We start from the raw sequence: 14,149 nt of genomic DNA, 5'->3' as shown, positions 1-14,149 counted from the left end.
TATAAATAATGCCTTGAATGCTTAATCGTTTAATTTCTGAAGTGTATGCCACAGGGTTTGAGGTTTCTGAAACCACACTGTATCCATGAAAAATCCAAAACCCGCAGTCGAGCACGCAGCGACGCTTCGCCAAGCCTTCGCTAGGCGAGACAATAGCGATCGCGACAGTAGCATTTGCTTTTTTTCTGTTTCGCTCTAATCTGACTTACGTTTGTCATAGCATGTTTTCTCCTAATCCTTATCGTGTTTCACTAACCCTTTTGTTGAGTTTTTGTGAAGGCTCACATGACTTTTGTAGGGATAGCTCGCTGGATATTCCACTTTGCTTGTGGGATACCATTTGGGAGATTTATTTTGATTGCCTTGTTGGCACGTTTACTTTATACATGTTTGTTTTGTATGTGTTCGTATCCCCACAGGTAGCGCGGTTCCTTCGTCAAGGACTGCCTTTTTGCATGAGCATCTCTAACCCTACCAACTCATTGATTTTTCTTCTCCTAAGAACACGTTAACTCCTTCTACTACAGGCGAGTAAGTCTCCAAAGGTCGAGCATCCGGTAGATTGCGTAGTAACGTCGTTCGTCCAAAACCCAATCCATAACCCCGTAGTTAGCCGAACTACGGCTTGCTCTAATTCTCATTCCAAATGAGATACGTAGGAATAAGACGCGATGTCTTACCGAGCACGCTTCCCTTTAACCCCTAGGTAGCCGAGCTACGAAGACTCTGATTCTCATATTCATATGAGATACGTATGCAGTGGATGCGACATCCGTGCGAGTCATTTCCTTTTGACCCTTTTTTTTAGTAAATATTACATTAGATAAACCCACACCCTTTAGACAAGAACTACAAGAGTGGATCCCGTAGAGTACTACGGATGCGTAGGGGTGCTAATACCTTCCCTTCGCATAACCGACTCCCGAACCCAAGATTTGGTTGCGAGACCTTGTCTTTTCCTTTCCTTTTTCCAGGTTTACTTCGAGCGTTTCCTTTCCCTCCCTTGGGATAAATAACGCACGGTGGCGACTCTTCTGTCTTTTCTTTTTCGCTGGTTATTTTTTTTTCGCAGGTAGGTTGCGACACCGCTGACCCACATTCTGCTCAACTGGTGGCGGTGTTAAGTTGGAGAGCCCAGTAACATCAGCATGAACACTATTTGCCACAGAAAAAATTCGGATTCACAGGACATATTTGCATATCAGTATCCTTGAAGCAGTCTGCAAGCCATTCTCAGTGACTTCTGTTGGATGATTAAGAGACATATTTTGTGCAGATTCCTGGGTCAATGTGGTTTCAGGTGAAGCATCCTTAAAGTCCCCAAAGTCATCATCTAAATCATCACTGTGAACCAAACCGGAGCCTGATAATTCGAGGGAGGCACGTATCTGATTTTCATTTGCTTTTGGTGTCACATTAGGAGAAGTTTTGTCTTCAAAGTACCAGCATCGGCGTATTCCTGAAACTGTGCACGTGAAGCGGCCTCTAGCTTGGAATAGAAATCTCGTTCCTCCTGTGAAAATTCCACTTTTTTCAACTCCACAGATTTAGGTGGCAAAGATATAATAGGCTCCCCATCAAGAAGTGAGCCTTTTGTCCGACGTAACATGATCGTCTTTAAGATAGTTTGCAGCTTTCTATACCCTTTTGATGGATTTCTGTTGATAGGAATCTTGATTGTTAAACAGAATGATGTGTACATAGCATAAGGATCATAACTGTAGAGATCATCAATTGAATTTTGGATTGGAGTTCCGGACAAGCATCATCTGCGCTTAGCTCGAAGACCCCAGCAGGCCCTTGCAACTTGAGTTCTGTGATTCTTTATACTTTGGGCCTCATCCAAAACAACTCTAAACCAGGCTACTTTTGCAAGACGGCATGCAACATCTTCAAGCATCATGTTGTCCAAAGCCTTCTTCTTGCCGCTTTTTGAACTAGAAGGGCATTTCCTTTTCTTACTCGGCATAGCATGATCTTCATAAGTTTCTTTTTCTATGTCATCTTTGTCAACCAGTGGCTGCTTATGGACCTCCATGCTAACAATTGAATAAGTAGTCAAAACAACATCATACTTGGCAAGCTCATAAGGATCTTTGGTTCGACTGCCTCCATGTACACAAGCACAGAGAGATTTGCTTTGCAGGTTACTTTATTATGCAGTTCGTCAGCCCACTGTCGCAGGACACTAGTTGGACAAACAACAAGGGTTCCTGCAGATGGCCTGCCCTTTGTGTGCACCGACAAATTCACACCTGTGATTGCATTTCTTTTACATGTATCTTGACACACGTTAGATTCCTTTTTGACTACACCATTCTCGGAAAGTGGGTCATCATCCAAATCCAAGGTTTCTAATGCACTTTTTGTGCACTTTTGCATGTCTTGAGCAATGGAGGCCTTTCCTTTAGTATTAAAGAAATAGTTGACACTGTTTTCCCAAGACCCTGATCATCTGTAAGAATTCCTCCAGAACAGTATAAACTTGATGTTTCCTTTTGAACCATTCATGATAAAGCAATTCTTTGGTGACGTAAAAGAGGAACTGCCAACAACCCATCTGGGGGACTAACTTCTGACTTTGGCTGAGACAGATCCTGGAATGCAACTCGTAATATGTACTGCTCGTCGCGTGGCTTTGGTTTTGTGCCTCCCGCCATATACGGTCTGGTATAGTCAAATCTAGAAGATTATGACATATTAAGAGAATTATTGAGTTCAACAAATCGACTTGTAGGTGCAGGGTGACTGATGTCTTCAATAATGCAAACATCGCAGTCATCTTCGTCATGGGATCCCTCAGTGCTTCTTTTAGACAGTTGAGAATCATCAATACTTCTATATTCAGTTGGCTTACTCTCTAGTTTTCTCATACCACAATTATACTGCTTCCCATTGGTAATTGATGCCCGGGCAATGGAAAGAGATTTGTATAAGGATCTGAAATTCAAATTTTCTGTATTTCCAGGTAATTGTTTCACCCCAAGACCAACATTTAACTCTGCATGGTCAATGTGAAAAGTATTTTGGAAAGGCGTGCCCATTTCATCTCCTTCAGCTTTGACATTAAATGACTAGCCTTCACAAGAAATATATGGAGCAGAAGATGACTGTTGCACTGATTCACCGTCTTCAAATACAACATTACCAGGAAAAAATGAAGGATATTCACTATCTGTTGGCATAAATTGCCTGTCCTGAAAAGGGATCTGACCACTGGTATTCAAATGCATGCCGCCAATCATATTTGCAGTATCAGTTAAAAACTCCATTTTTTCGACCTTCATGTTCCCCGTTGTCTCTTCATTTTTCCAGAATTTAGGATAAACACCATTAGGTAAATAAGCAGAAATGTCAGTAACAACAGGTCTAACATCTATACCTTGGTAACAATTCAAAGATGGATAATAGCCACTAAAATCACTAGGAGCATCGGAACCATGACAAAAAGTAAAATCAGTTGAAGTTCTAAAATGTGTAGGCATGTCAACATCCACTCCAAAATGTGTAGGCATGTCAACATCCACAAACGGCATTTCAAAAGTTGTACATGAGTCATTTTCCTCAAGGTCATTATTATGAAGCATGTTTATGAGGCGAGCAACAGAATTTTGTTCCTCACTGAAATCTTCCTTGTCGATCTCATCCTCATATGTTCCATCCAAATCTGTTAAGCCCTTTTAATAATTCAAATAAAACTTCAACCTTATCAGCAGTGGATATGTAAGTGTTATTCTTGAATATGAATGGAAAATTTTCCAATGTAATGAAGAAATATGAATGAAAATTTTGAATATGAAGTATAGAATTTTGAATGTGAAATGGAGAATATAAATGTGAATGCAGAAATATGTATGGAATTTCTTTGAATTATGAATGAATGAGAAAATGAATATGCATGATGAGACAAAATAAAATATTTTGCACTTGACGCATGATTTACTTGAAAGGGGGGTGAAAACTGGTAGTAAGACAAATGACAGATGAATAATCACCTCGATGAAATTGGAATGAAAGATGAAACATGAGGTTCACTTGATTCTAACAAATGAAAGAGTTTTCAAATCTCGCATGGCTAAGGAGATTAATCATCTTATACCAAAAATCAAGAAACAAAGCCTACAAGACAAAACATGGACTGGTCGTGGTAGCGAGTCCAACAACAAACGTTTGTGAGTAGCGTCTTGACTAGACGGAATGGACATGAAAAAAAAAATAATGCAAATGAATGATCGATGAGAAAAAATTTCAGGGCCAAAATCGGGGTATGACAGTTGCCCCTATTTAAACATCCTCCACCAGAGGAAAATGAAACAGCACTTTTTCATCGGATCGCAGTGGGGGAAGTTTAAATACCATGAAGACCCATATTTTGATCCTGAAAAAATGCAAATGCTATGATATGATATGCATGGGTGAAAGACTCTATTTTTTTGGATTTATCTGTTAGGGACACAGTGAATCCTTAACAGGAGATGCTACTGGACAAACCGATCTGTGGGGAATATTGATGGTCCACAGGGAGACAGACAAATGGTAAAAACCAACTCGCTGGGGGAAACAATCCTGCTGGAGAATCAGACACACACTAGAGAGTACTCAAAATGAAATTCGATGAACGACACTTGGGATACAAGAGATTTCGGCAGTAAGTTCACACATGACTTACTAAACCCGAATAAGAAAAATTTCTACAACAGGTTCATACATGGCCTGATAACACTGAAACAATCATAGAGAAATATTCTTCAAAACAGGTTTATACATGACCTGGTAATACTAGAATAAAAGCTCAACAGCAACGGGTTCATACATAACCTGACAATCCTGGGGAATATCAAGAAGTTCTGACAGCAGGTTCAGACATGACCTAACAACATCAGAAAAATTCAAAAAGAGTATATCAACAGGTTCATACATGACCTGATGACAAACTTGAACATTTTGAGAAAATTTCCACAACAAGTTCATACATGACTTGACAACATTGGAACAAAAGGTTCAGCAACAGGTTCATACATGACCTGATAACACTAGAATAAAGGCTCAACAACAACGAGTTCATACATGACCTGACAATGCTGGGGAATATCAAGAAGTTCTGACAACAGGTTCAGACATGACCTAACAACATCAAAAAAATTCAAAAAGAGTATATCAACAGGTTCATACATGACCTGATGACAAACTTGAACATTTTGAGAAAATTTCCACAACAAGTTCATACATGACTTGACAACATTGGAACAAAAGGTTCAACAACAACGGGTTCATACATGACCTGACAATGCTGGGGAATATCAAGAAGTTCTGACAGCAGGTTCAGACATGACCTAACAACATCAGAAAAATTCAAAAAGAGTATATCAACAGGTTCATACATGACCTAATGACAAACTTTAACATTTTGAGAAAATTTCCACAACAAGTTCATACATGACTTGACAACATTGGAACAAAAGGTTCAACAACAGGTTCATACATGACCTGACAACACTAGAATAATCAAAGAAAAAGACTCTTCAAAAACAGGTTCAGACATGACCTGGTAATACTGGAATAAAAACTCAACAACATGTTCATACATGACCTGACAATGTTGGGGAATACCAAGAACGGTTCTGACAGAAAGTTCAAACATGACTTGACAACAAATAGAAAAATCAAAAAGAGTGTATCAACAAGTTCATACATGACCTGACAACACTGAAATAATCATAGAGAAAGATTCTTCAAAAACAGGTTCAGACATGACCTGGTAATACTGGAATAAAGGCTCAACAGCAACGGGTTCATACATGACCTGACAATGCTGGAACATTCAAAGAATTTTCAACAACAGGTTCATACATGACCTGACAAAACAGGAACATTCAAAGAATTTTCAACAACAGGTTCATACATGACCTGAAAACACTTGATTATTCAAAGAGTGCTCAATTAACAGGTTCATACATGACCTGACATCACTTGGGAAAAACCAAAAGGAGTTTTATCCATAGGTTCATACATGACCTGAGGATATTGGAAAACATACAAATCAAGTTTCATCCATAGGTTCATACATGACCTGACACTTTAGAATACATCTGATAGTTCTGGAGATTTCTCACAAGAAATTCATTCAATCACAGATTTTGGAGATTCTTAACAGGGAATTTATGCAAAACAAAGATAAACGGGAGTCTTCTTATAAGTAGACCATCCACGCAAAAGGCTACGATGATTCTTTACAGAGAAAATCAAACAAAACCTCCAAGCTTCTGGGAACTCCTCAAGATGGCGAGTCATATATGACTTTCACGGAACCATCAGGAAAGACAAGGTATTCAAACTCTCTGTACATGCCAACAACAATTGGACTTTGACCGTAAGCAATGGATTACAACCAGATTCTTTAACGGATTTTTCCAACAACCATTGGACTTGATGAAAGTCATTACTAAACAATTAACGGCTACAACAGAGTTTTCCAACAACAACTGGACTTGAAATGATGTTGGCGACAACCAAACTTCAGATATCAATCACAAATGTATTTACAAACAGACTGACAGTGATGCCAACGACAATTGGGTTTAAAATAAATGTTGGTTACAACCAGACCTTAAAGGATACCAGTTACAACTGGATTTGGTCAAAGACACTGGTGACAACCAGACTTAACAGACGATGCCAGTAACAACTGGTCTCAGAGGTCAAGGGATACAATCAACAACGAGACCTGAGATTATGCAAATGAGCGTGAAGCACTTCGGGCTATACATGATTTGGATTTTGTTTATATGCATGATGTATGAATGATCATGAAATGCAAATGCTGACAATATACAGACTGGAAATTAGGGAAAGCTTTATGGAGGTACTGAATCCTCAACACCAATAACTCAACCGAAGGAATGAGTAAATGCATCAAAGGAGGATCTATCAAGTTGAACAGTTACAACTGGCCCAATAATCCTTCCAGAGAATGATAAATTTGTGCTCTCTGGAGATAGATATTGATCATCCAAGGGGAGTCTTGCAACTTGAGACTTGCGGGGAAAGACGAAAGGTTTCCTTTTTAATATTTCCACAGGTCAAAGCAAAATTGTGTTTCTCAATATGTTGAAAAATTCTTTTTGAGTTCAAAATTCATTATTAACAAATAAATGACATTTTGCATAACAAAGAAAAACAGAGAAAAACAGCAAATGATAGAATTTGATAGGCAAACTTGTATTTATTCAAGAATGGTAACACACAAATGGCGTAGCTCCATGGAATGTTACACATTTGAAAATGGCAATAGGGAAAGGTTTACATTGAATCACAATGACTACTACTATCCCTAATAACAATGACTCCACGAGACCTCGCTTCTGAAGGGAGTAATTAGATTGATCTTCCATTTTTAGCTCTTCTATGTTGATCAGTGACGAACTGATGCAGTCTATGCCTTTTGTCCCTAATTTTTGCCTGGATTGCCCTTTCGGGTTTTCAATCCACCGGGACGCTCTTTTTTGCCTAAGTCGCCCTTTCAGGTTTTCAACTTAGCGAGCTACCATTTTTTATTATCCCTAACTTTTGCCTGGACCGCCCTTTCGGGTTTTCAGTCCATCGGGATTTGTTAGGCATAGTATCTTTTGACTGCATCAGAGTTCACAGGGTGAATGAGCTCTTCTCCATCCATAGTTGTGAGAAATAGAGCACCTCTAGAATATGCTCTTTTTACAATGTATGGGCCTTCATAATTTGGAGTCCACTTCCCACATGAATCCTTGTGTACTGGCAAGATCTTCTTGAGCACGAGATCTCCTTCCTTGAACTCTCGAGGACGAACCTTTTTGTCAAATGCCTTCTTGATTCGTTGCTGGTAAAATTGTCCATGGCAGAGAGCGGTCATACGCTTCTCATCAATGAGATTAAGTTGATCATAGTTGTTTTGGATCCATTCAGCTTCGTCCAGCTTGGCTTCCATCAATATTCTCGTTGAAGGTATCTCTACTTCAACTGGGAGAATTGCGTCCATCCCATACACTAAGAAGAATGGGGTTGCCCCTGTTGAAGTGCGGACTGAGGTTCGGTATCCATGCAAAGCAAAGGGTAGCATCTCATGCCAATCCTTATAAATTTTCACCATCTTTTGCAGGATCTTCTTGATATTTTTGTTGGCAGCTTCAACCGCACCATTCATCTTTGGACAATATGGAGAGGAATTATGGTGGTCAATCTTAAAACTCTCACATAATTCTGTCATTGTCTTGTTGTTCAAGTTTGAACCGTTATCTGTGATGATCCTGCTAGGGATTCCATAGCGGCAGATAATCTCCTTCTTGATAAAGCGAGCAACCACATGTCTCGTCACATTGATGTAGGAAGCAGCCTCTACCCATTTAGTAAAGTAATCAATGGCAACCAGGATGAAGCGATGACCGTTGGAAGCCTTAGGCTCTAAAGCACCAATCATGTCGATGCCCCACATTGAGAAAGGCCAAGGTGATGTCAAAACATTCAGTAGTGTTGGCGGTACATGCACCTTATCAGCATAAATTTGGCATTTATGACATTTTCTTGCATAGCTGAAACAATCGGACTCCATGGTCAACCAATAATAGCCAGCTCTCAGAATTTTCTTGGCCATGGCATGTCCATTAGCATGGGTTCCAAAGGATCCTTCATGAATCTCCTTGATTAACATGTCTACTTCGTGTCTATCCACGCATCTGAGCAGAACCATGTCATGGTTTCTCTTGTAAAGCACATCATTGCTCAAAAATAATTTGGACGATAACCTCCTCAGAGTTTTCTTATCCAACAATGTAGCATCTTCTGGATACTCTTGACTTAGAAGATATCGCTTGATGTCATGAAACAATGGTTTACCATCAGTTTCTTCTTCAATCAGCTGACAGTAAGAAGGCTCATCTCTTCGCTCGATTCGAATAAGTGGAGCTTCATTATGGAATCTGACTTGGTACATTGATGCTAATGTTGCCAAAGTGTCAGCCACTTGATTTTCTACTCTTGGGATGTGATGGAAAGTGATATCGTCGAAGTATTCTATCATCTTCACAACATGAGCGCGATACGGGATCAGCTTCGCATCGCGAGTTTCCCATTCTCCTTTGACCTGATAGATCACCAAGGCCGAATCTCCATACACCTCAAGGATCTTGATTCGGAGATCAATTGCAGCTTCAAGACCAAGGATACAAGCTTCATATTCAGCGAAATTATTCGTACAATCAAAGCACAACCTTGCTGTGAAAGGGGTAAAGCCACAATTTGGATTCATCAAAACAGCTCCCACACCATGGCCACTGTAATTGGAAGAACCATCGAGCGCGAGCTTCCATCGAGATCCTGGTTCTGGTCCTTCATCGGGGCCTGGGGTCTCACAATCTTTTATCACCATTATATCCTCATCGGGGAAATCAAACTTCAACGGTTGATAGTCTTCAACTGGTTGGTGAGCAAGATACTCTGCTAACACACTTCCCTTGATTGCATTCTAGGTTACATATTGGATGTCGTATTCTGGCAAGAGCATCTGCCAACGGACAAGTCTTCCAGTCAAGGCAGGTTTCTCAAAGATATACTTTATTGGATCCATTTTTGAGATCAACAAAGTAGTATGGCAAATCATGTACTGCCTCAAACGACGAGCGGCCCATGCTAGCGCGCAACAAGTTTTCTCCAAAAGCGAATATCGACTTTCACAATCGGTAAACTTTTTACTCATATAGTAAATAGCATGTTCTTTCCGACCAGTTTCGTCATGTTGCCCCAGCACGCATCCCATTGACCCTTCAAGCACAGTCGTATACATGATTAAGGGCTTTCCTGGGGTAGGAGGAATCAAAATAGGAGGCTCTTGCAAGTATTGACGAATCTTCTCAAAAGCACTTTGACAATTAGGATTCCATTCAACAGCTTGATCTTTTCGAAGCAATTTGAAAATAGGCTCACACGTGGCCGTCATATGTGAGATAAACCTTGAGATGTAATTCAAACGTCCCAGGAAGCCTCTAACCTCTTGCTCAGTGCGTGGAGCCGGCATTTCTTGTATAGCTCGGACCTTGTCAGGGTCCACCTCAATTCCTCGTTGACTAACGATGAAACCAAGCAACTTCCCTAAACGGACACCGAATGTGCATTTTGCAGGGTTTAATCGTAATCTAAACTTTCTGAGGCGTTCAAACAGCTTCTTCAGATGGCTCATATGATCTTCTTCATTTTGAGATTTAGCGATCATGTCATCAACATAGACCTCTATCTCCTTGTGCATCATATCATGGAAAAGAGTGACCATAGCTCTTTGGTAAGTTGCCCCGACATTTTTGAGACCGAAAGGCATTACCTTGTAGCAAAACATGCCCTAAGGGGTAATAAAAGTGGTATTCTCCATGTCATCTGGAGCCATCTTGATTTGATTGTATCCAGAAAAACCACCCATAAAGGAGAATACAGCAAAACTTACAGTGTTTTCTACCAGAGTATCAATGTGCGGTAGAGGGAAATCGTCCTTTGGACTAGCTTTGTTCAGATCCCTATAGTCAACACACATCCTCACCTTACCATCCTTTTTAGGAACAAGTACATTGTTAGCTACCCATTATGGGTACTTCGCCACTGCGAGAAAACCTGCATAAAATTGTCGTTTGACTTCCTCACGAATCTTCAGAGCCATATCTGGTCTCGTTCTTCGGAGTTTCTGTTTTACTGGCGGGCAGTCTGGCTGAAGCGGCAGCTTATGCTCAACGATGTCAGTGTCCAAACCTGGCATATCCTGGTATGACCATGCAAATACATTCACATATTCTTGTAGCAGCTTAACCAATCTCTCTTTGATACTTGCTTCAAGCGTGGTGCCGATTTTGACTTCTTTCTTCTCTTCCTCTGTGCCAAGGTTGATTGTTTCCACCGGTTCTTCATGTGGCTGAAGTGCTTTGGACTCGTGTTCGAGCAGCCTTGCCAATTCGTCAGGGATGTAACAATCTTCTTCACCCTCTTCTTCCGCTTGGTAGATAGGGGAGTCAAAGTTATGAGAGGTGGTAAAGTCATTGGATTTAACGGGGTTATCATTTATTCTGCATGTTTGAATGATTGATTTCTTTTTTAGAAAAAGTAAAAAATAAAAGATGCATAAATGAAAAGTTTTTTTTTTGTTTTTGAAAAGATTGCCATTTTCTTAAGAGAAAGCAAAATAAATGAATAAGAAGAATTTAACAAAATGACTTTCATTCATTGATAATGATTATTTGAAAATGAAAAGGGGCCCTACAACATGATCCATTAGCCTTGGGCAGAGCTAAGGATTTGGAAGGAAAAATACAACAATTATTACTTTGACAAAGGAAAAATTTCGGGGATCTCAACCGCCTTCCAATTGTTCAAAGTTGTCTCACACCGGTAAACCAAACATGGCTCATCTTCATTTTCGGTGCTATCTTCAATTGCATTGACCTGATCTCCATGGATGAATCATGTGCTAAGGAATACTTCCTGGATGCTTCGGGTGTTGTCCTTTGCAGGGACTCGAGCTCCTTTCACAGCGGAAGGCACATATCCCAGACCAAAGCGGTCATGCTTCTCACGAATATCAATAAGCTGACCCCAACCTTCAGGGTTTCCTCCTTCGACGCTAGACTTTGCGCTTTTCAGAGAAGCGAAAGATGAACAAGCTTTCCCAACAGGGTCCTTCATTTCCACAAAAGTGGCATTGGCTATTTCAAGAGCTTGGAAAGAAGTTTCCAAAGCATCCTCATCAGCCTCAATGTATCTGAAGGATGAGAGGTGACTGACCATAAAGTCCTCCTCTCCAGAAATAATGATTAATTTATTGTCCACCACAAACTTCACTTTTTGATGTAAGGTGGAGGTAACTGCCCCTGCAGCATGAATCCAAGGACGTCCCAGTAAGCAACTATACGCTAGATTAATATCCATGACTTGGAAATTAATCGGGAATACATGAGGGCCAATCAGTATAGGCAATTCAACCTCTCCAATCACGGTTCTCTTGGAACCATCAAAAGCTTTCACTACCAAGGCACTAGGCTTCATAGCTGGTCCTTGATAAGATAACTCAGCGAGTGTTCTTTTTGGCATCACATTCAGAGAAGATCTGGTATCAACCAAAACTCTTGCCAAAGCATCATCCTTGCATTTCACCGAGATATGGAGAGCGCGATTGTGATTTTGTCCATCCTCAAGTAATTCCTCTCCACTGAAGCTCAAAGTGTTGCAAGCTGTGATATTCGCAACCACCCCATCAAATTGGTCTATTGTTATGCTTTGCGTTACATGAGCTTGAGCAAGTACCTTCAACAAAGCTTCCCTATGGGCTTTGGAATTCAACAGCAGAGATAAAATAGAGATCTTAGACGGCGTTTGATGCAACTGGTCCACAACCTTGTAATCACTTCTCTTAATTAACTTCAATAATTCCACAACATCTTCGGATTGGACCACTTCGGGTTCTTAAGTGGGAGCTGCAACTATTGATTCTTTGGCCAGCCCTTGAGGAGTCACATTGAATTCAGGCGTATAGATTCGACCACTACGGGTCATTCTGCTCATTCTTGCAATATTGGTGACGTCTTCACTTATAGCTTCTTTCACTTCAGCGTCTGAACTTCCTTCAACAACCTTATCCACAGCGGTAACCTCATATTTCTAAGGTACATCCTTGGTGCTCTCATACGGAAAAGGCGTGGGCATACATATTTTCACAGGCGACGACTTACTGTTCACTGGAACCACTCCACCACTATAATATGGGATTTCAACTGGTTCAGGTAAATTGAAACAAGGTTCAATTACCAACACATCTTCGTTCTTCACAACATTGGATATTTGAAGCACTCCTTTATCCATCAAATATTGAATGTTATCTCGTACCACCTGACATCCCTTTGGGTATGTGGCACACTCTTCACAATTTTCATGATTAATATTAATCATGCCAGCTTCCACCAATCGGGCATGGAATGCTGCCAAAGGAGTCTTTACATCATCCACCTTGTCAACCGTAACACCAACAGAAGCATCCTCAATGGCATTTACCGCAGGATCTCCATGGGGAGGAAGATGATTGTTCTTCACATTCGGTCCCATGTCCTTAAAATACAAGATCTTACTCTCAATCAGTTCACGAACCCTATGCTTTAGAGCGTAACAACCCTCTAGGTCATGCCCGGGGGAACCTTCATGAAAAGGACAGTGTGCATTAGGGTTGTACCAGGGAGGCAGACGATCAGGTGGAGGTCCCATAGGTCTGGGAACCACCAAACCCTTTTGCAACAATGAGGGGTAAAGCTCAGTGTATGACATTGGGATTGGATTGAAGGTCGCCCTCTCCCCTTGTCTCCTATTTTGGTGTTGAGCATTTTGCCTTGGCGCTTGACCTCTCGGTTGTTGGTAAATAGGAGTTGTTGGTGCTTGTTGATAAGCTGGAAGAGCCACAGCACGTTGTTGAACTGGAGCTGGTCGATAAGCTGGAGGCGCTTGATAAGCCTGAGCAGGCTGTTGATTGAATGCATGCATCATAGCAGCTACGTATGGTTGCGAGGCATACTAGACGGGATACATGGGTTGTTGATAGGGAAGTGGTTGTTGAACATACTGCTGAGGTGGATATTGTTGTGGTCTCCTTCTTGGAGGAGCTCTTCCTTTACCAACAGTCACAACATTTGTTTCCCCTTCCTTCTTTCTAGGAAACCCTCCGGAGAACTTCTTTTGATTAGCGTTTGAAGTTCCAGCTACAGCCGCCAGTTTTCCATTTCTTACACCATATTCGACGCGAGCTCCTATAGCAACAAGCTCGGAGAATCCCAAAGAAGCACTTCCAACCATCTTCTCGTAGAATTGGGGTTTGACAGTGTCGATAAACAGTTCCGCCAATTCCTTCTCAGCCAGAGGTGGTTCAACCTGAGAAGCCAACTCCCTCCATCTTTGAGCATATTCCTTGAAGGACTCCTTGTCATGCTGAAACATGCTCTGCAACTGTCTTCTGTCAGACGCCATGTCCATGTTGTATTTGTAATGTTTTATGAACGCGTCTGACAGGTCTTGGAAACACTTAATCCTATTCTGATCCAGACTCAAATACCACTTGGAAGGAGCCCCACTCAAGTTGTCCTGAAAATAGTGGATCATCAGCTTG

General features: G+C 41.0%; 1 pseudogene; it reads right to left on the bottom strand.

Annotated features, from left to right (window-relative positions):
• Positions 1–1,411: 1,411 nt before the first annotated feature.
• On the bottom strand, positions 1,412–13,530 carry LOC127137926 (uncharacterized; annotated as a pseudogene).
• Positions 13,531–14,149: the final 619 nt, after the last annotated feature.

Source organism: Lathyrus oleraceus, chromosome 4 (genome assembly GCF_024323335.1).
Source record: "Lathyrus oleraceus cultivar Zhongwan6 chromosome 4, CAAS_Psat_ZW6_1.0, whole genome shotgun sequence".
NCBI classification, from domain to species: domain Eukaryota; kingdom Viridiplantae; phylum Streptophyta; class Magnoliopsida; order Fabales; family Fabaceae; genus Lathyrus; species Lathyrus oleraceus.
This window is presented reverse-complemented; position numbering and strand designations above follow the sequence as displayed.